Source organism: Lutjanus erythropterus, chromosome 22 (genome assembly GCF_056507025.1).
Source record: "Lutjanus erythropterus isolate fLutEry1 chromosome 22, fLutEry1.hap2, whole genome shotgun sequence".
NCBI lineage: Eukaryota > Metazoa > Chordata > Actinopteri > Lutjaniformes > Lutjanidae > Lutjanus > Lutjanus erythropterus.
Genome location: NC_139338.1, coordinates 9,789,510 through 9,811,563, shown reverse-complemented (window position 1 = coordinate 9,811,563; position 22,054 = coordinate 9,789,510). Strand labels below are relative to the sequence as shown.

The 22,054-nt window shown below is 39.0% G+C and overlaps 3 non-coding genes across 3 annotated transcripts; all 3 read left to right on the top strand.

Annotated features, from left to right (window-relative positions):
* Positions 1 to 17,964: 17,964 nt before the first annotated feature.
* On the top strand, positions 17,965 to 18,037 carry trnak-cuu (transfer RNA lysine (anticodon CUU)). The gene has a single exon. It is a non-coding gene; the product is annotated as a tRNA-Lys (tRNA).
* Positions 18,038 to 19,890: 1,853 nt separating this feature from the next.
* On the top strand, positions 19,891 to 19,963 carry trnak-cuu (transfer RNA lysine (anticodon CUU)). Its single transcript has one exon. It is a non-coding gene; the product is annotated as a tRNA-Lys (tRNA).
* Positions 19,964 to 20,864: 901 nt separating this feature from the next.
* trnak-cuu (transfer RNA lysine (anticodon CUU)) lies at positions 20,865 to 20,937 on the top strand. Its single transcript has one exon. It is a non-coding gene; the product is annotated as a tRNA-Lys (tRNA).
* The last annotated feature ends 1,117 nt before the right edge of the window (positions 20,938 to 22,054 follow it).

Below are 22,054 nucleotides of genomic sequence, written 5' to 3'. Positions count from 1 at the left end.
GGTAAAGTCACTAACAGAGGCTTTAATTAACATTTTACACTTGAAAGCCGACTGATATTTTCTCATTTGCAATTTAAAAGGTGTGCACTCTTTTTTCATTTCCACATTAAAAGGCCCTTCATGGGATATTCATGCCCAGGCAGATGTGTCAGGTTCCCCTCAGGCAAAGTGTTCAACGGTTTCCTGTTGACCAAGGTCATACTTTCACTGTCCGCTGGCACTTCCTCTTCTCAGTGAGGACACGGGCTCATTAATCTGTTGACATGCAGATGAAAGTCACACTGATCTTGATGGTAACTGAATAAAAACATAAATGTCAATGAGTCACACTGTATGCTCTGTTCGAAGGGGGCGAAAACGTACTTTGATAAGAGACAGTGTGCCAAAAACAAAGAAGCGCTGATATGTTTAATATTCACCTCCGTGTTAATTAAAAGATGGGAGGTTTATCAGCATTTGGACCTAAACATTGAGGTATGAAAATTGAAATAAAAGAATAAAAAGGAAATATTTAACACTGATTAGGTTGCACTCTTTTCTAAGTTAGTAACAACTAGCTAGTTTCAAATTAGTGGTTTATTTCTGCCTTCAAATGGAATGGAGATATTCACCATATTCACAAGCCAGCCATTTTTCTCTGATGTCGGTGTCTTGAAGGCTAACAATTTGGCAAGCAAGCGGGTAGTGTAATACAAGATAGAGGATAATGAAAAGATGAGACCATTGGGAATATCAGACATTTAAAATACAAAGAAAAATTCTATACAGCTAAAATTACAAGATAATATATATAATAGTTACATCCACTGAAAAAATGACCTGACATGGCCTACAGCATTTCTGAAAATGATGTGAACTGGCCTACTAGTGGAGTATTCACAGATTCTTTTCGTGAAACACGGTAACACGACCTCATTTGAATGTAGCGTAATAAATCGGGTTGTAGTGATGAATTTGTTGGGGAAAAATAACTATAGCGCTATGTAATGAGTCATAAGCACATACAGAGATTCATTGTAGCGTCTAAAGCTAACATAATCTTCAATAACAGTTTTAGTTTTTTTTGTTTTTTTTTTCATTTTCAGCTCATTTAGCTGCTATGCAACAATTAGCTACATCTGGGTGTAAACATTTAGATCTATAGGAACTCATATCTGCATAAGAATTAATCTATCCACATAAGTTTTCACCTAAATACTTAGTTTATACCTAAGTTTTTCATATTATTTGTTGAGTTTGAATTTATGAACAGCCTGTGGCCTCTGAGATGGTGTAACCTGTAAACCTACTTACATCTTGTTAGTTAGACACTCTCAGTATCAGCTCTCCATTTTGTGGCACTTTCCTTTACTCAACTACATCTGGAAACTGTACTTGTACTTACTTATACTTTAGTGTGGACATGTCTATACTTTCACTCAAGATTCTTGATGCAGCACTTTGAGTGTAGAGTTTTATTCATTTTAGGATTTTTTTCCAGTCACTTAGATCAAAATAAACTAACTGGGAACAATATATTGATACACGATTTGTTGTATGTTATTACATAGTTATTACATAGGTGTTTACTGTATTGACAATAAACATCTATGTGATACACCATCCATCAGCAGGCATCACTTTGAGTAAAGACACTTCAGTAGACTTAATTGTTTTGGTGTAAGTCTGTTTTTTGCAGGTGATTGGTGATAAGCAGTTCTATTGTTTATTTGAAAGATGGCGTGTGAATGGTTTATTGGCTCTGTAGCAGCTGCTCAAAGGTGTGAGACTGATCGTTTGGTCAGGTAGACAACTCCTTTGTATTCAAAAAGGGCAAATGGAGAACTACAGGACGAGAACCCCCCCCCCAGATACAGATACAGCATCACAAATTATGTGTTTTAAAAGATGTTTGATGTAATAATTTCATCAGATATTTACTTCTCTTGTTTTATTTAACACTGTTGATGCCTGTTCCAACAGCAATTAAGCATTTTGGCAAAACACTGCGTGCATATTCCTGCTGCTCCAATTGCTGCTATCCTCAGTCATTTTTAATTAAAAGCTGTCGATACATTGGATTGTGCCAGAAAGAAACTGGCTGCTGGGCAGTGCATCAATTCAGTACTTATGGGACAGGATGAACATCAAGGTGATTTAATGTCATTCCCCTGAAAAATAGTGAAAACTTATTCCCACTTACTGCTGTTGTGCTTTGTTGCATTATCAATATAAATGAATTTGTGGAAGGAGTGGTTTAATTTAATTTGAACAAATGATCCAGTTTAACATAAGAGCCATGTGGCCTGATTCCAAATGGCTTATCTACTATAAACTGGCTGAAACATAATGAAATCAAATTCTTGTTTGCAGTGGACTAACTGTGAGAAAGTTAAAGAAAGTGCCCAAGTAGACTTAGCTGATGTCTATACACTGTAAAAATAATCACACAGGAATTAAGTGTAACCAATTAATCTTTTATCATTAATTTAACCTAAATATATGAGACTTATTTAAGTTAATTAAAATATTTTCAGAACACTTCAGAACTTATAAACATGAGTTCTTCTCACTTGGAAAGATGAGTTGAATGAATGTACTGTACTAACTTTTTTTTTTAAAGTTAAGACCATGTTTAATTTTATTGTTCTTGTCTGCTATAAAGTGGCTGAAACATAATGAAATCGAGTTCTAACTGTAGAGAAAATGTCCCACTAGACCTAGCTGATCAACACTAATGATAATAACTTAATTCTCCTTAAGGAATCTGATGTTTTTTCAGTCAGCACCTCGGTGCGCTGACTTCTCAGCAGGGAAAAAACAAACAAAAACATAAACTTAGCAGGAATCTAGGGCAGGAACGGCATGTTGGAGTATTTTGCCTGCTTGTGGTGATTGATTAGATCCCTGCAGACTCCTGCAGGACTTTGAGAGAGCTGAGGGGGGATCCCACCGTCCCAACAGGCCCACTCATCGATGGGCTGATTGCTTCCTCATGGTCTCCTCTGCTGAGGCCTCACAGTGGTAACCAACACCAGACAGCAAAAACACCTCCCTATAGCTTGACAAGTCATTTAATCTTAAGCTCAGGGAGAAAATCTCACTTCTTCTTCAAGTACAAGTCAAGTCAAGTCAAGTAACAAAAAAATTCTGAGAGCAGTTTGAGATAATTTCACTTTGTTACAATGTGAATAAACTTGTTCATTAGGGTAGACTGGGGACAGTTGAAACAGGGGACAGCTGGAACTGGTCTTATTCCTCCAACAAGAAAAATGCTTGAGTGATGCTATTCATACTGCACATGCTCAGTTAGAGCCATGAAGACAGAAGAGATATTTTGTTTTTAGAGGTATGAAAGTATTTTTTCATGAGCTGTATTTTTGTCATACTGTCCTTTTTATGAATTAATCAAAACTTCTGTAGATATATTGCTTGTTTTATCGACTTCTAAGTGACATGGCATGTGTCTAGATCAATGTGTGTAGCTAGCACGTGGTGTTATGTCATGGCTGACTGAGTGGGGATGGTTGCAGCAACGTGGTGTTATACTGACCCCAACTTCAGGGACAGTTTGCAATGTCTCGCTTCTTCATTTCAAATAAATATTGCAAACAATAGATCATATGCAATCACCTTTTAATGGTATGGATAATTAGAATAAAGATGTAAATAAAGTTTAATATATAAATATTTGGTTCGTCTAGCCTAAATAGTCTGAGTAACTGGGAGAAATACAGAAAGTGTTGCAATCATCCCCAGTCTCCCCTACTGTTCTTTTCTTTCTTGAAAAATTTGAACAACCTGGAATGTCTCATTGAAGCGCATAGGTGGAAATTTCTGTCCAGACACCCCCCAAAACCCTTAAGACACTCTTGGCAGCTGGAAGGCCCCAGGAATCATCGCCACAACGGACAGAACTGCTCCCATCATGCTTTCTTTCTGCGCAGCTTATACAGGCTACAGCAGCCTTGCAGCATGCCTCAGCTCTCACATTCCTCTCCTGGTGAAATCATATTTTCTAGCCGCCGCTGATTTGTTTGGTCACAGCGGCGCCTGCATGATAGATGTTTTTCTGGCTGTGAAACACCGCCCGTACCCCTCGCTGCACTCCCCCCCACCACCCTCAGACAGTTTGGAGTAGAGTTTGGAGGTATGTGGAGCTGCAGGTCGGTCCGTCAGTCGAGTTACGGTGCCAGAACCTCTGCAGTCTGCATGAAGCACGTACAGATGTTGGCAACGAGTTCGCAGAGCTGCTAATGCTGCACGTGGCTGGCGGCCAGACATTATACTCAGAATAGTAACGGTGCTGAAAAATGCCTACCCAGCATGCCTAGCTCCAGGTATCACTCTCTGCCAGAAACAACATACATTAAACTGATGGAATGGCAGGGAAGGTATGTCTGTGTGTGCATATGCTTTCAGTGGATAGTGCTTATATAAAAGTGCAGAATACCACAGAATAGAAAACATATTATACCCATCAGATTAAAACTACAATTTTGAGATAGTTATTCATTCATGATTTCTGTATGTGACATGAAATTGTGACCTCTGTTAGACTACAGGTAGTGCTCTTTTCTTTGTCAGTTGCACACTGATGTTAAAGTCACTCTGAGAGTCTTTGCAAGTCAAAGTCCCTAGTCAAGTTCCAAGTCCTAAACTTTTAGCGTTAGCCATGTATTAGCTTGCTAACTATGTTAAGATTAACCTCAATTTACCGGTGTTTGTGCAACTTCCAAATGTTGAATGAAGTTGGAAGTTGTTTTTTTTTTAGTTTTTGTATGCAAACATAGGTGCAGACGTAGGTGAACGTAGTGCAATATGTTGCACTTAAATTTTTTTAAATTTTCAAAACAGCAGTGTCTGAATATTGAACTTAAGTTAAGCTGGGTGATCCGAAACATGGTTCAAAAAGAATGCTAATGTTTCTCCATCACCGTTGGATAAGCAACTGTTTGCTAGCAGATTCAACTATTCTGCTTTATAAAATGAACTTATGTCAGTGTTGAGTTTACAGATTGTTTGACTGCACCCAAGTGGCCAAAAAATCAATTAAAGGGATAGTTTGGATTATTTGATGTGGGGGTGAAAGAGATACTTATCAGTAGTCAGTGTATTTCCTCCAGTGGATGCTCATTGAAATGCTCCAGGTTAAGTGAAGCAGCAGCAGTACTGGTGTAGGAAGCTAAGCAACGCTGTGGACCAGGTCAGCAGCAAAATGGATTTTAGCCAGAAAATCATCCTAAAAAAATTGTTTAAGTGTGCGCTTTATTTGGAATATTTTCTTGAAATATTAAATATTTTCTAACCAATCGAGGCAGCAGTAGACCAGTAACTCCCGTGGTCCATGAGGTAAAATTACTGATTTCACCAGTGGAGTCTGGTTGGTTTGGAGAGAACAATATTTGGCTTATATAACAGCGGTTTCCCAACAGCTGAAATATGTTTTGCTGCTGTCCACAGCAGTACTCCTGCTACTTCACTACGGGGTCATGTCGAATAATAATCCCAACCATTACTACCCCTTTAATGTGTGCAACAACCCAGTCCTTTGTTAGTTTATTGCAGACTAATCACATATATACAATGTGCTGCCACATCAAATTCACAGAGGAGGTCTAGAGAAAATCTTGTCAGGGAATTTGGTCAATGAGACCTTTGGGACTTCTGACGTGAGCGCCATTTTTTTTTTTTGTCAGCAAATCTGAGAGCTGCTCCACTGGTTGGTTTTTGGGTTGGTTACAAAACTTCTGTTGCATAATGTTATTATTGTAACATTATGCTGTCTCTGCTTTTTCTCCCAAGCCCGACAAGTTTAATAAGTTGGAGGTCTCGTCATTAATCCAAAACAAACCAGAAATATAAAACAAATGACTTGTGCACAAATGTGTATGAGGACAGATACTGGACACTGATATGCTTTCATAAACTGGAAAGGGTTGAATATTAATGCTACACGTTATCTAATCTTATCTTTTACAAGACTATAAAAATTTAATTGTAACATTTAGAACACATTTTCTCACAGAAAATAATCATATGATATGGGAAAAGGCTGTAAATGATCTGTTCTAAAACATAAAAGAGTTTAGCAACAGAGCAACATAATATTTCCAGATGATTTCTTCTCCAAACCTGGCACTGCCTCCATTTTGATGTATGTAGCTGGGTTGGTTGCCTTTGTTGCTATTTTTTTGTCATTTTTTGAGATTCTTTTTTGTGCAAAAACAGAAAACAAACAAAATCGTCAGAAACATCGAGATTTATACAAAGTAAAGTCCAGATCTGAGAGTTTAGACTCAAAACATCTGAGACAAAAGTGTCCCTCACTTTATGTTCTTCAGTTCTTCAACTATTCTCCTGATTAGGATCATTGAGATTAATTATTTGTGTTGTAATGTGGGCAAATTAATAGAACTCGAGACGGATTGAGAAGTTTTTGTTTTTTTTATCAGAGATAATCATAGTTGATAAGCCACCAAGATGCATCTCCAACAATGCAAAAAAGCATCAATATAACACACAGCAACTTCTGTGTGGTCAATGTGCCCACGAATGGCCTAAATATGTAAAAATTATCACATTTTCCAGGCCTTTTGTGTAATTATTAATGTAATGTGAAGTACATCATGCCTGAGGAGGAGAGGATCTTTGGACCGTGCTGTGTTCAGGCTCATTCCAGGTGTCGAGCCACACTCATGTTCTCACCGTCCAACACAGGAGCATTTAAACGTCAGAACAGTGTACGTGTTGTCGAGGCTGAGCCTGTGTGAGGTTGATGTTGACGGGTGGCTGAGAGCCTCCAAAGTGGCCCGTGTTAAGGTCTGCGTTGTGTGGCCGCCGCCAATTACAAGTCCCAGAGCCCGAAACAAAATGTCTGCTGTGTGAACTGGTCAGTGGGGATAAATGAGGCAGTGTGCGCAGCTCGCTCAGGACGCCTGCCTCTTATAATTAATGGGACGACTGACTTTGGCATGGAGTGTGGTGGCTCAGACTGATGGCCGTATGATTTGTCAACATGTGTCCTTTCACCCCATAATTTCATCCCCCCAAAACACACACACAGACAAACACACACGGCCTGAAAACCAAGCAGAAGACACCCACTATTTTCTCAGCAGCTTTGCTTCGGAGCAGGTTTGTAATAATAAACTTGACCATCTGGCTCTTGACACCAGCTTACAGGGAAATTTCACTCCTAACATGGAAATCATTACTGATATCAATATCAGTTATCTAAAGGCGGGAAACACCAACCAACACAGTATAGATGTATTCACCTTGGGTTCAAGGTTAGACTATATAGGACTTTAGCCTGAGGTTAGCATTGATTGTAATTATCTCTCACCCTGAGGTGAAATTGCAACTCATTTGTAACCTAATTCTCCTGTATTTGTCAGCTCTTATTAGACTTGCGTGGTTTTTATCCGATAATAAACCCCGCTGCATGCAGGCACACTGACCGAAATGCAGACAAGTCAGTTCAATATCCAATTTAACTTCCCAATCAACCTTTTGCACTTTTCCTCGCTGACATTTAAATCAAAACCTACTCTGGTTCTCAACTTAATTAGTGTGTATGCGTGTTTCACATGTTGATACATGCAAATAGATGCATTAAACAGGCCAGGCACAGCGCAGCAGGTGACCAGACAATGGTGCAAACTTCATTCGACAAATATGACATACTTAAATTAAAAAAAAAAAAACACTAAAAGGGTTAAAGGGTGCAGTATGCTTCAAATGAACTAGTTAATTTGAAGAGTCATATGAACATGAATAACTGCAAAAGTGGTTATATCTATTTTGACAGTCAAGATTGAGGTAAAAAGCCTGCCATAGTAGACCTGGACAAGATGTGACGAATGGTAAATAGGGAAAACGGTCAGTCTCTGGGAAGACACTGATGGTGTTGTACTGCAGCTTGCATGGTGTTATATGCATGAAAGTGACAGGAGAAGTAATTGTGTAAATACAGGGTCAAATAAAAGTTTGCACCATTAAAAAGGAGTGGTTTTATGCTGCTGTTCAATCTGACAACACTTTGTTTTAGCATGCTGACACCTTAAGGTTGATTTATAGCTATACATTAAAGGGTAACTTCCATATTTCCCCATGTTTTTGTGTCAAAGTGACTATCGGGGCAGCAATTTATGAAATTGGTCCAGAGTTTAGTGAGACTGCTGCAGCCAGCAGCCTGAAAAACTGGCTGCAGTGTAGGTCAGTCCTTATGGCCAAGAACACCCATGAAAGAAAGTCCACTGAAAGTGCTTGTTTTTGTCACTGACAGACTCCAATTGTTATTCTAAGTGTCTGACAAAATTATGGAAAGAATCGGAGACGGACCTTTTTGTTAGAGAGTAAGAGGCTTTTTTGTTTAACCAGAAACAGCCGATCCTTCTGCTGTTCCAACAATCACCAAATCTGGTACTCTGGTAATGAAGTGCTGCGGGAATGAGTCCTAAAACCCACACATGAGTTAGCATATTGGTTCCTCCATGGTTTTTAATGAGTTTTTTGTGCCTGAAATAAGGTCTGTGGTTAAAACAAGTTTAAGAGATTTTCATGTTTTGTTCTCCAACATAAGTTTTTTTTAACATGTCTTGATGGTTATTAACCAGTGTCTAAATGAAACTACATTGACACTAAACATCATCACGCCGATCACTAGTCACTTAGCGGGGTGATGTCATGCGACCATGATGGAGTCTGTTTATAGGCTAATGTTGGCTTTTTACTCCCTGAGATTGAATTCACACTTAAAAACTAAAACAAAACAATAGTTTGTGAAGACTTTCTTGCTGAACAAAACTTCTAAGTATCATTAACTTCTGTTTGCTTATTTTCTTCTCTAATCCAAAATCTAATGGATGAATATATGCAGCTTTCATATCATGCAAGAACTGTGATCTACTTTTCTTTTCGCCGACAAGGTTCTGACGTTAGTAGAGATTGTCTTGCCAGTTGCCAAAGGCTTGTCCTTTTCTATTCAACCAGAGGATCTACAGAGGTGTCCTTGAGGAAGACAAAGAATGCCATCTCCGCTGCAAACCTCCTGCTCACTGTGATCGCTGTCCTCTGTCAATAAACATGATAAGCATAAAATGAATATTGAACGGTTTAGAATAAAATAGTATATTTGGCACGTAACAAAACAATGCCGAACGTCTCACTGTTGCTTGGTTACTGTGGGGAATATAATTTAAGGTCAGTGCATTCTGATAAGGTACAATTGATTCAGCTGCGATGATATCAACAAGTGAAAACAGACAGTAAACTATAAATCAAAACCGAAGGTGTAGACAGTTACATCCTTGATTTCTGTCAGTAGGTGTTTTTCACTGGCTTCTGAATCCATAAAAGCCCACTTAAGTCAAGAGTGAGTCTTTGTCTTGCTCAAGGACACTTCATCCAGCCCTCTGGTTGATGAGGACAGGCTCTTCTGTCTCATTAAGGCATTCTTTGTTGTGCATTTTTTCTGTTTTAACCCAACATATCTTTGACATTTATTGTACTATTAGCATCATGCTTTAATCAGATTCTTGCAGTTCTGGGAGTGCGACGATGATGGTGTGTGTGCCTCTCTCTGTCTCTCTCTTCTGCCAAACAAGGCAGTAGTCGCAGCAGACCTCCTTCCTGCTGAGAGCCTCCGACTCCAGGACCCCCCACCTTCACATACTCACCTCACTTACCCCTCCCACCAGGAAGAATCAGCGGTGGGTCCTCAGCAGTGATAAAGAAAGCCCAGCTGTTCAAACAGTTGGAGGGAGCACAGTGGGGGTGGATGGAGGGAGACATCAGCATATTTACTTTAGAGAAATCAAACTCCGTGCAGTACATCAACAGGCCTTCAAATAACCAGAGCAAAAACCAAATGTCAGAGATATGAGTGGTGAAATTCAAACCGGGACACTTGACTGATGGATTTGTATGAAGTGTAGTGTGGTGTGAGCAGCTCCTTGTGTCTTTATGTAGTCCCTAACACAAAACTCTGATCACACATTCAGTTAATAAAACTGCCTCCTGATTATTGTTAGCTTAATTTGCAAGGTTTTGTCAAATCTGACAGAGGTGTCATAATAAGTAGATTCCAGAAAACTGTTCCCCAAATGTTTTAAAAATGAATCACAGACTATTTGACCTCAGTACTGCAAAGACAAGACAAGGTTATAAACCTTCCATTATAAACAAGAAGCACATAGTAGATTGTATGGTAACACTCAGTGCTTAACAGTTACAAAGTACATTTACTTGAGTATTTGTTTTTTTTTGGAAACTTAGGACTTTCACTCCACTATATTTTAAAGACAAATATTGTACTTTTATTGTACTATAACTCCAAAATATTTTCATTTTTTTCATTAATTGCAGCCATTTTGCAGCACGGTAATACAGTTAAAGAATATTTCAACATTGATCTAGCTAACAACACTGTGCTTCGATACTGTGTGGCTCATGCCAGCCAGGAAACTAATGCTAATGATTGCTGTTGCCTTGGTTATAACTTTATGTTCAAACCAGTTAAGGTTACGCCCTGAATAAATGTGGTGCAACAGTTTTTGGTAGCTTATTTTGCAGTAAATTAATTAGTAGTTACTAATCCACTTGTGTCGACATTACATCATAAGTAATTTAGGAGAATTTAGGAGCTTAGACATGCAACTCAGTGCTGATCTCTATTTACAGAAATTAACTGAAGCATAACTGCAGTGAAGAAGAAACTAAAGGAAGGCTATGTTAACACGTGGTCCTGTTCAACAGATATTAAACAAGAAAGAGACAATTCTGCTTTGGGCTAAAACAAACTACATCTCCACCTTTGAAAGAAAAAAAATCATGAAATTCACCAAGAATGAACTTAAGTCAAAGAAATCAAAGATTAATGTAGGTTTTTAAGCATATGTGTAGTTGTGATTTGGATGGAACCTCCATAATTTCACATATTCAAGAAGTAAATGTTAGTCTGCTGTAAATGCAGTAAAACTAATCAGATTTTGGTTGAAAGCCTTTTGAACAAATGTCAAAAGAGCATGTGTTTACTGAGTGGAAAGAGAGGAAGGGAAAAGGGAAATAAAAAGAAAGGTGAGAATACAAGTGAAACTCAGGGTCACACACACTTGAGGTCACGCATTAGATCCCCATTTCATGTTCATCAACAGCCTCGGGGCAAAACAATGAAATGAATCCTGTTATTAGCAGCCAGCAAAGAATGAAAAATGTCTGATCGCCCTCACCTGCTGGCTGGAGCTGAGAGGGGAACAGAAGTACGCTGCTTTGGTACGATCACACTGACAGAACTGTGATGTTTGTGCATGTGAGGGGGGGGTCGGCACATTTGCATTTCAAAGAACGTTCGTTAGATTAAACCACAAAGCTGTCAGGTCAGTGATGGGTTAAAAGGGTCATTGCTGAAAACAATGTACTGTTAATAGGTGACTCATTTTTGAATAGACCAGAAAATGTATCTGATGGGAGATAACAGGGAGAAAGCCTGCAGGGGGATTGTGTTTTCAGTTAGAGCGCGACAGTTTGGACTTTCTGAGCGTCACCACCAGACCGCTTATTATTTTAATTCAAGGAGGTAATGATACTTTTACTTAAAACACAGCACACAAGCAACAATTGGTTGAGATTATCAGTTGTGATTGGGTGACACCCACCATTTGTCAGGACGGACCAAATCAGTCTGATTATTTGCGGTGTTTGCTCAGCATTGTGGGGAGCAGGACGGGGACCGAGCACCTTCAGAGCACCTCAGGGACCCTGATGACTCAACCCAGCCCCTCACCCGACTTTTGTCCTTAACTAACCTCCCGCTGCTTGTCTCCTGAATGCGTGCCCTCCTTCTCTCGCCCCCTGTGTTTGTCCATCCTGACCTATTGTTTGGTGACCAATGATGCAAAGCATTTAGGCCCAGCTTGAGCTTTTTGTTTCCTGAGCAGCAGGCGATACCTGCGTGCTCAAGCAACCCCCCTCTTAATTTTAATCTAAACTAATTTAACTAGGTTTAAAATGTGTAAAACTAGATTTTAAATTAAACAGAGCTCTGTTGCACAATAAAAAAACTTATTTCTGTTTCCTAAATCCTGGTTTATTTATTTAAACCAAAACTGAATAGAGTTAAACAGTACTCTCTGTTGAGATCCCATACCAAATTAAAATAAATACATAAAAATACATCTGAGGGCTGTTGGGACCTAATAAATATAAAAGAGTGGGCAACTTAATTAACAAAAAAAACTAAGACGTCAACAAAACATTACATAATTTGCTAGCTAACGTTAGCTGAAAAGTTAACAAAACATTACATTGTTATCCAGCTGACGCCAAAAACCTAACAAAGAAATACATTTTTAGCTATCTATCTAACACTAGCTAAAAAGTTAACAACTAGATAAATGTGGTGATGTAGGCAACATTAGAAAGCTGTAACTGTAAGTATGACAACACTTTCTCTTGATCCATCCATCTGTCTCAAAAACTATAATCATTTTAAAAGTTAAACCTCCTCAAGTTTAAAGTTAAAAACTGATGGCATTTTTAATTGGAGTTTAAAGCTAAACTGAGGTACGGTGGCACATAATTTAAAGTTAAACCGTGATGAAATCAGCCAATCAGAAGTTCAGAAAAGGTATTATGATAGTATGCACCATTGCCACCACTAAAGTTAATTTAGTTTAGTACACAATATAATCTTTTGTTTTCTTTTTTTTCCCAAAGTACAGATTTTATTTTTATTTCTAAAATGATTTTCACACCTAGTTTTACTTTTGTTTTAGTTAATTCTAATAACCTTGCCATCCTCTTAATGGAAATATCTGTTGCTGCCAGATTCTTGTAGCTACTTGCTAACTTTGTCTGCCTGTTGTTTGGTGCTGGACAGATCATTTACAGTTGGCTTTCATTTTTTTTTTGCTGAAAACAGCTAAGAATTGCTAAATGACTGTTGAGCTGAAGGGACCAGGAGAGTTGGTGATAATTCTCTGTAAGTATGTTTAGTCATCTAATTGTTTCCAGGGTAAATAATTAACTGAGTCTCAATTCTCTCCACTTTTATGAGAAGTGGACTAATAGACTGAATAACATGTTGATACAGAGATTAGCAGCAGTCAGTGTTTGGATGTAAAAAGCAGCAGACAGGTGGTTGCAGCTGTCGGATGTCTCCTTACTCCTTCACCCCCACTCAGGAGGGAGGTGCTGAGGTGAGAATGCAGCGCTCCCCAGCTGTAGTCTATCTCTGACCCAGCAGTCGGGGTCTTCGCTGCCTTTGTGGAAACAAGCTGACAGGAAAGGTAAACATCAAGGTGTGGAAAGAGCCTCTTCATTCGGTGGTCTCATCAGTCACACGGCCCCGCGTGCTTTAACTGCACCTTTAAATCAGAAACACTGGCTGTGAACTTAAACATCAGCCAGCAGCAGAGACCAAAAATTACGATGTGAGAGGTGATGTGATGTGAGAACACAGTGCTCCTCTACTCCAAGTGTGGGAGCAGATTTCTGGTGCATAGTGACCTCTAGAGGAAGGAGTTAGTGCATGTCAGTCTGTTTGTATTGACTCAGAACTCCAAAATCTCTATGATATGTCTGATTTTCTTTATCTAAATCACCTCCTTTGTTTTATCTGCATTCATGTCATCATGGAAAGAGGGACTGTCCCTGCAAAATGTGGTACATTTTACTGCGGGCTGCTGTGAAAGCTTATCAAGTCAGTGGTTTTCATTCAGAGTCAGAGAAGAGGATCCAAACAACTTTCCAACACACACTGATTTAAAACAGGCGTGTAGATTCAATTCGTATCTCTCAGTGTAATAAAAGATGAAACACAAACACACAAACAGAATGAAAGGAAACACTCTCCCCACAACCAAAAAATGGGCATTTTTCTTTTTTCCATTTTTATTTTAATAGTTTTTATTTACCAACATTGTATGGTATTAAATATTGTGTTTAAAATATGAGCATCTATTGTGCAGTGTGTATGCGTGTGTGTATTTGCATGCTTGTGCCACACATTTTGGGATGAAGGGATACAAGGACATGGTTTTAATCCTAACTAACAGCAACAATGCCCTGAATTAATTTTTGGACCATTTTAAAATGAAAACAAGTGCAGGTAAAGCACTGGCACAAAATATTTTTTTAAAAAGTATGCATGCATATTAATGTAAGCAATTTAATTAGTTTACCGTAACACCAAAATGGCCAGACAGATGTCAGAAATACATTACCTGGAGATTTAATAATGCACTACACACCTCCTGCCACTCAGTGGGGTTGTTGCAGATGGTAAGCTGAATTTATTGTGACAAATAATGGTGAATGGTGAGGGTCACTGGTGAAGGCAGGGGGCAGGCAGGCAGATGAGCAGGGTTGAATGGATGGAGGAATGAGCTGAGGTGGTGTTTGTAGTTGGCTGAGCACAGACAGGCGCTGGAATCCTGGGGCACCGGAGAAAACGATGGTAGGAGAAACAGCACGAAGAAAAAACACAAGAATCTCAAGTAATACTGAGCGACCAATAGTATACCACTGAGCCGGATGAACAATCTGAATGGCAGAAGAGCTGACTTCTTGAGCAGTGAGTTGATGAAGTGATTTCAGACAAGTGCAGAGTTCCACCAGGTGCCACAACACACACACACACACACACACACACACACACACACACACACTGGGGAGTCACAGCCTGAGCCGTGACAGTTATTCCACTCTTCCAGATATGGGGTGATATTTTTTTTGCTTATTTTCTGGCCTGTCTTCACCAGAAAAAGGGTTGTTTGAGCAGGCAGTTTATTACCCATTATTTATATTTATTGTTAGGTGGCGACCTCTAGTGGCTGGGTTATTATGAGACAGCAGCATAAAGAGAGAGACAGAAGTGGGGTAGATGGATGGGTCAAACAAACACAGGACTTTCACCCAGGCCACAAAGGTTAGTGGCTCATGTGAAACTAGACATCACAGTTCATTTATTTAAAGTTTAACGTTACGTTACACTATGTTACGTTACACTATGTTACGTTACCATACCTCACCTTAGCTCACCTTAACTTACCTTAGCTTACCTTAGGTTACCGTAGCTTACCTCAGCTTTCATTACCTTACATAATGTACTTAAGGCCCAATATGACTGTCGCTGCCGGCGCTCGTTGACATTCTTATATGTTGTTTTGGCAATCAACCTATTATGTCATCAGGTTTGAGGATGTGTTGCATTTTCCTTTCTACGTTATGGGGACAACCAACTATGGATGAAACAATAATCATTTTCAAGACAAACTGTGATAAATTTCCCTACGATTAGTACCATTTCAAATGTGAATTATCGTGATAACTGTGTTTGATAACCACACTTTGAAAAACCTACAGTAAATAGTGTCCGGCATCAACCAAAGTTAGCAACAGTCTCCAGCGCAGCAGCAAACAAGGTCTTTTTTGCGTCAGTGAAAATTTTGACATCTCAAAGGACGTGATGTCCTTTCAAATCATTGAGAGGTTTTCAAAATAAAATTTGGTGAAACAATTTCAGTGTGTATCAAAGCTTTGTGAACATTTTCAGCAAAAAATTAACAATACCATGATGATAATGACACCAGAATTAATTTTGGTCACTACAATTGCGATATGGAATTTTCAGACGTTTCATTTCTAAAACTAACATATTGCAGTCCTTTGAGGCCGAACATCCAGCTGAAATTCTTTGCGCTTGAATGAAATTTTGCATTTTTAATGTAAAGGACAAGGACAAATATATTATAATTCAAACTTTTATCATATTCAAACCTTCACTGCTAGTTCTGCATGCTTTATGCTGACTGATCCTTCACTACTATACAGATGTCTACAATAACATATTTAATGGATCTTTCTGTATATTCAGCCTTGTAGTTTGGTATAACATATGTGCCCTGACCGTCTCAGCTTTTGGATCTCCACAAGAATTTTAAAATCCAGCTCAGTGTGTGTTTGAACAAGCTCATCCAAGGGCAAAGTACACCTAAATATCCTGTATGAATATTGACGTTTGGCTGCTGTTGTATTTACTGGGACTTAAACAGAGCAACGCTGCCTCCTGAACATTTGTAATGTAGTCTGCAACGTGCCACAACATTGGATCTTGCACTGTCAATTGCATTAAATGTAATTCTCTATGAACGTATTTCTGATTTTATTTAGCTGCTTTGAGCTGCAAGGTTTCAAGTTATACACTTTATAATAGAAGTCACTAGAGGAGGTATTATTTATTTATTATTTTGTTTTTTATTCACCCAATCAGTGCCCTTAAGAGCTCTTGATATTCTGTTTATTTTTGTGTGAAAATGTGAAAAACACCTGTTTGTTGTGTTTGGTGCATGTTGATTGCTGATAACTGTAAACCAGCAGAGATTTGACATTTTCCTTAATCTCCTCTGTGATTTACAGACAAACTGTGAAACTGATATTTGTGTTTGTCTTCAGGGAAAGGATTATATTATATGCTGCTTGGTTGAGTTAATCCTTCTGATTGGGTAAACATAAAGATACACCGTGGTGGTACAGCAGAGAAAAACAACACACCTTTACCAGCCTCTGAGAAGTCAACATATTGGACATCAAGTTTTTCCAAATACATAGAAATACTTTTAAATCTAACATTTAAATGATACAAGCTTCATTAGGATGGGAAAGTTGAAGCTATCTGAAGAATTCCTCAAGGAATAAATTTGAGCTGATGGTTTGATTCAAGGATAACCTAAGGTCATTTTCACCACATCGCCCCCTGCTGGTTGGATATTTCATAAACTAATGGTTCCTCATGCATGTGTTGCCCTCATCTAATGTATGTTAGCACATTTCCTGCAGTATAAAAAAAATTAAAACATGTCCAGGAGGGCCATCAGAATGAGCTCCTTTGGTGTTATCAAAAGTTTATTAAATTTTTTAAGATCTATGTCTGTGAACTATCTGAGAGCTATTTCAGCATTATGCAAACATTTAAATGTGCTGAAACTTGCCTCCACTCTAAGCCTCTGAGTATTATTGTTCCTCATTTCACAATCACACAGGCTTATAAGTGAGAACATGTGTCATAACTGTCTCTTCATTCGGGTAGAGCAGACGGTATCTTGTCTGTTCAAACTCACTGATTATTAAAAAAGTCTCACTGATCATATCATATCATACTGTACAGTTTAAATTTAAATGTTTTTAAGTTAACTAATGAAATTATTTAACTGTAAGTCAAAAGTAAGACTATTAAAGTTGAAGCATTGGGGCTGATATGATTTTAATTTTTAATTTTAATTTTTTACATTAAAAAATATACTCTCTCACTCTACAGGCAACTTCATCTATAGCATTTATGGCGTATCTGTATGTTATCTTCTGTGAGCATTTTAACATTTATATGGAAAATCAATGTACAGTAATTTAATTTACAGGAGGAGCTTTTAAATGGTTGTTAATTAATTAATTTAATACTGATGCCTCTGTATGACCTACATAAGCATCAACAGTGAGAAGATGGCTATTTCTATATAATTATTCTTAATGCCTGCCACCAAGTTGGATTCTCCTTGAAATAAAATGGAATTATTCACAGCACTGAGGTCTGAGCCCCCCTTTTAGAAACATTTATCAGAGCTAAAGTTTCTTGAAATGGAAACAAGGTGGACAAAAGATGATAAAGTACCCTGTGTGTTTTATTACAGAGGTGTTGTAGTTGTACTTTGAGTCACATAATACAACTATTTTAATCTAAACTAGCAACTGGAACTGTTTCACCATAAATAAATCACAACTTTTGATGTGCTGGTGCCTTTTTGAGTCCTCCACTGCATACAGTATTTAATTTTTCAAGGTATAATTACCAACTATAGTCTTCTTTATCTATAAACTTTTTGAGGAGAGTCGACCCAGAATCCAGTCTTCTGCAATCCTGTGTAGTCTCAGTTTGTGAGCATAAATGCAGCCGTGAAATCTGACCCATGTTTTTTGATAGATCAAGCCCGGCTAGCTCAGTCGGTAGAGCATGAGACTCTTAATCTCAGGGTCGTGGGTTTGAGCCCCACGTTGGGCGCTGGTGTTTTCGAGGTCTCTCCCTCCTCATCTGTCCCTTTCTAAAGTGAACTTGCACTGATACAGCATATCTCTGTCAATACCCCCAGGATGCAGGACAGTGTGGCTGCTTTAAGGTGCACTTAATGGGGATGTTCTCTATAAAGTGACACGGACTGGTTATGTAGCTGAGCCTAAAGCCAGAACCCCAGGGTTGTAATGTCCACATTGCATAGCTGTGAATGAGCCAGTCACTGTGAAGCAGATTGCAAATATGCTTTGTCTAAATATTTATGAATGAAAATCTTGACATGGAGAGCTGTGTTGTGTCTTTTGTTTGCACGTGTACTTAACACCTCATACAGCTGTGATTAATACATTTATTTGTGCTGAAATGAAGTGAATCACTGCTTCAAGTTCTCTCTTGACCAGTTAGACCAGTCTGCCACCATCTGATCCACTCTGACTCCATGCAGAGCATGTCAACACTGGACACAGAGAAGAGTGAGAGCACTTCTTTCTTTTTAGGATATTGGAAACTAGAGAAATGCTGAGTTTTACGATGATGAAAAGGTGAAAAGATGATGAAAAAGGTGAAAAAGAAAAAAACACTTTATTAATCCACCAGAGCAATTCTTTGGTGACATTATCAAATCAATCAGTGATAAAATATGCAGCTGATCTGTGTTTAGCGGGTATAATATCCCATGACCGTGGGTCTTTAATGAAGCTGGGACAAATTGTGAGGAAAAAAAAGTAATGTTCATCACAAAATATCAATGTTTGGATACTAATATTTTTTTATTTTCCTTCATGGATCATGTTCACTCTAAATGCTCTCTGCTGTGAGACAGAAGACGTTTTTCTCTCGGCTTCCGCTGCGAGCCACACCTCTACCTCCGCAGTGTGACCTTGTCTGAAGTTTCTGTTTGGATTTTGGGAGAGCCATGCTTCCATAATCTGAGCTCTCATGTTTGTGTTTTTATCCACGTCCTGGAAGCTTATTGTTTAAGCTATCAAACAGAGAGGATCGTGTGAATTCTCACAGACTGCAGCGCATGGGTTTGTTGAGATGAAAAAATCGAGTGGAAGGCAGCGCTACAGAGCTGAGCGAGAGCTCAAGGCCGAGTCTCATCCAGATTTTCCACTGACAATATTTAACAAATTAACAACCTTCTTTTAAAGTCCCACAAGAGGAACAACTTCTCTTCAGAATCTCTTACTTTATGACATATCCAAATGTTATACTTTTATTGCACCTCTCATGATCCCTTCTGTTATATTTATGATACCCTGGTGAACACAAAAGTACACTCGAGTACAGTTTAGGCCTACATTTACCAGCTGTTGAGCACCTTCACAGGAGAAACACAAAAAGCTGAAAGTACAACCTTGTGCACTTCAGCCCAAAGACAGTGCACATAATCATAAAACAATAAGACTATGAACTTCTAATACAACTACCACTCTGGACAGCCACGATTGTTTCAGGGTCAACAAATACATTTCATCAGAAGAGGCCGCTTAAAGTCCACCTCTAGTCATGTTTTAAACAATACAAAATGCTCTGCAGGAAGTAATAAATTGTGTCGGATGTTTTTTTTGTTTTTTTTCAAAATAAGCTCAAATGCCTTGTTTTAATGGCTTACATATAGCTCTATTTCAAGGATTCATGAATATGCAAATAGTCCCTGCCCTCCTCATTGAAGGGGTCTTTAACTTTTAAGGTGTAAGAAGCTACTCATATTTGTAAACTTATGATGTTGAGTTTAAGGCAAATTGACCCAGAAATCTGGCCCTCCACACCTCTGGATGTTCTCAGGCCATCAGTGTAAATGCAGCCATGAAACCTGAACCATTGTTTGGAGTGAAAGAGCCCGGCTAGCTCAGTCGGTAGAGCATGAGACTCTTAATCTCAGGGTCGTGGGTTCGAGCCCCACGTTGGGCGCTGGTGTTTTCAAGTACTCTGTACTTGATTCTGAACATATCATGCTGACTTCTGGGGTACTTGTCATTCAGCAGTTTGCTCCCAGCAAATATATGAGCATTCAGAGTGAAGGTGGTCATACACAATATGCTGCACAGCTGGATCAAATGTCAAGCGATCTAGTATGAAGGTCTACAGTGTCTGACAGTGTTCATTTAGTTAAGCTAAACAAACCAACTAGCCATCAGTCTGCAAAATCCATTCATCCATTTTCTTGCACCTATCTGGGGTTGGGTTGTGGTGGCAGCAGGTTAAGCAGGGTATTCCAGATGTCCCTCCCAGCATTACTGCTGACACTGCACAGTCTTCCTGTCACTCGTGAACAAGACCCTGAGATACTTGGGCAACAACTCACTCCCTAACCAGAGGTAGAAATCGACCTTTTTCCTGCAGACAACCATGAAACACAGACTTGGAGGTGCTGATGCACCAGTTTGGAAGATTCATGCACAAAAGAAAAGCCCACATTTCAATGCCAACCTTTTCAAGATGGTGACTGAATGGATAATAATGAATGAAACAAGGATGCTGGGTTCATAATGTCGACAAGCAAAGAAGCAAAAGTGATGAATCTGATGGAATATGTTAAATATGCAAACTTGTTGAGCTGTGTTAGCAATGCCAAAGAACAAAGCTGTGCAGTTATAGTAATTCAAACTGTATGTGTTGTGCTGCTTCATTAGAAGAGATGTCTTAAGTTTTGAGGTGTAATAACCTACTACAGTCTCCTAATATATGTCTAAACATATTATGTTGGGTTTGTTGAGAGTCAACCCAGAAATCAACACTCACTACCCTGGGTACTCAGTCTTTTAGGGTTACAGCTGTAGTGAAATCTGACCCATGTTGTCAAACTTAAAAAGCCCGGCTAGCTCAGTCGGTAGAGCATGAGACTCTTAATCTCAGGGTCGTGGATTCGAGCCCCACGTTGGGCGGTGAAGTTTTAAACTACTATGTCCTACTATGTACTATGATTGGAGAGGGATGGTCACATTAACTTCTCTCTGTATCATCCAAACTCAGGACATCTGAGTTCTGTTAACAAACATTGGCCATTCAGTGGTTAAGATGTCTAAAGTGGCAGATGTAAGGGTTAACACCATCCTGAGTGACAGGACTTGTGGGGTCTCATTCACAACACAAAATGGGCCTGAAAGAGGTGTACACACTCCCATGCAGAAGTTGTGATTGAAAGAAAACCTTTTTATAGTAGAGAGCAGGGGGTGAATTGAAGATTCTCACAGCCTCTTGAAAGAAGCTGTTTTAAAGTCACATAGTAGGGTGGATACTTCTGCATCTCTTTCCAGACAGTGGCAGGCTGAACAGGCCGTGGCTGCGGTAGGTGTTGTCTTTTATTATCCTTCTTCTTCCTCCTTTTTTTATACAGTCTCAACACACCAAAAGCCTTCATCGCCTCTGCCATAAAGGGGTTAAAAATAGCATGTTGTGTTCACATCTCTGCAGAGCTGGAGATGATACATACCCATGTGTACTACAGAGTCATTTGACCATGAATGCTAATTGTACCCACTGAAGAAAAAAAGACAGATGTTAGTGGGGTGTTTTGTCCAGTGTAACTATCACTAAATAGTCCAAGTTAGTGGGGAGGTCCTGTTGTTTAATGGGGCCCTTGGTAGCTCAGGAGCTAAGGCCATTACTGACCTTTGCCTCATGGTAAATCCCCCTATACACTTGAGGAGCCATAAAATAGGTTTCACATAAGTTATATTATTTAGAAAGTAGTATTTTGTGTCAAATTATTGATTTTCTTGAAAAAGTAGCCATGTAATGAGTGGGATAATATACAATGAGCAGGTTATTGTGAAATAAACCCAGGAGAGTGATGCACGTCTTGAATCATCCTGTTGGGTTTATTTCACAATCATGATCTGCTCATTGTATATTATCCCTATTGTCTCCTTCATATGTAAACAGGTGGTATGGGGTTTTGAGGAGAGGTGAGTCCATCCCTCCACCATCCTTGGTGTTCTCAAGCCATGAGAGTTGGGAGACAGCAGGCATGAAATCTGACCCCTGTTGCCCTCTTGCACA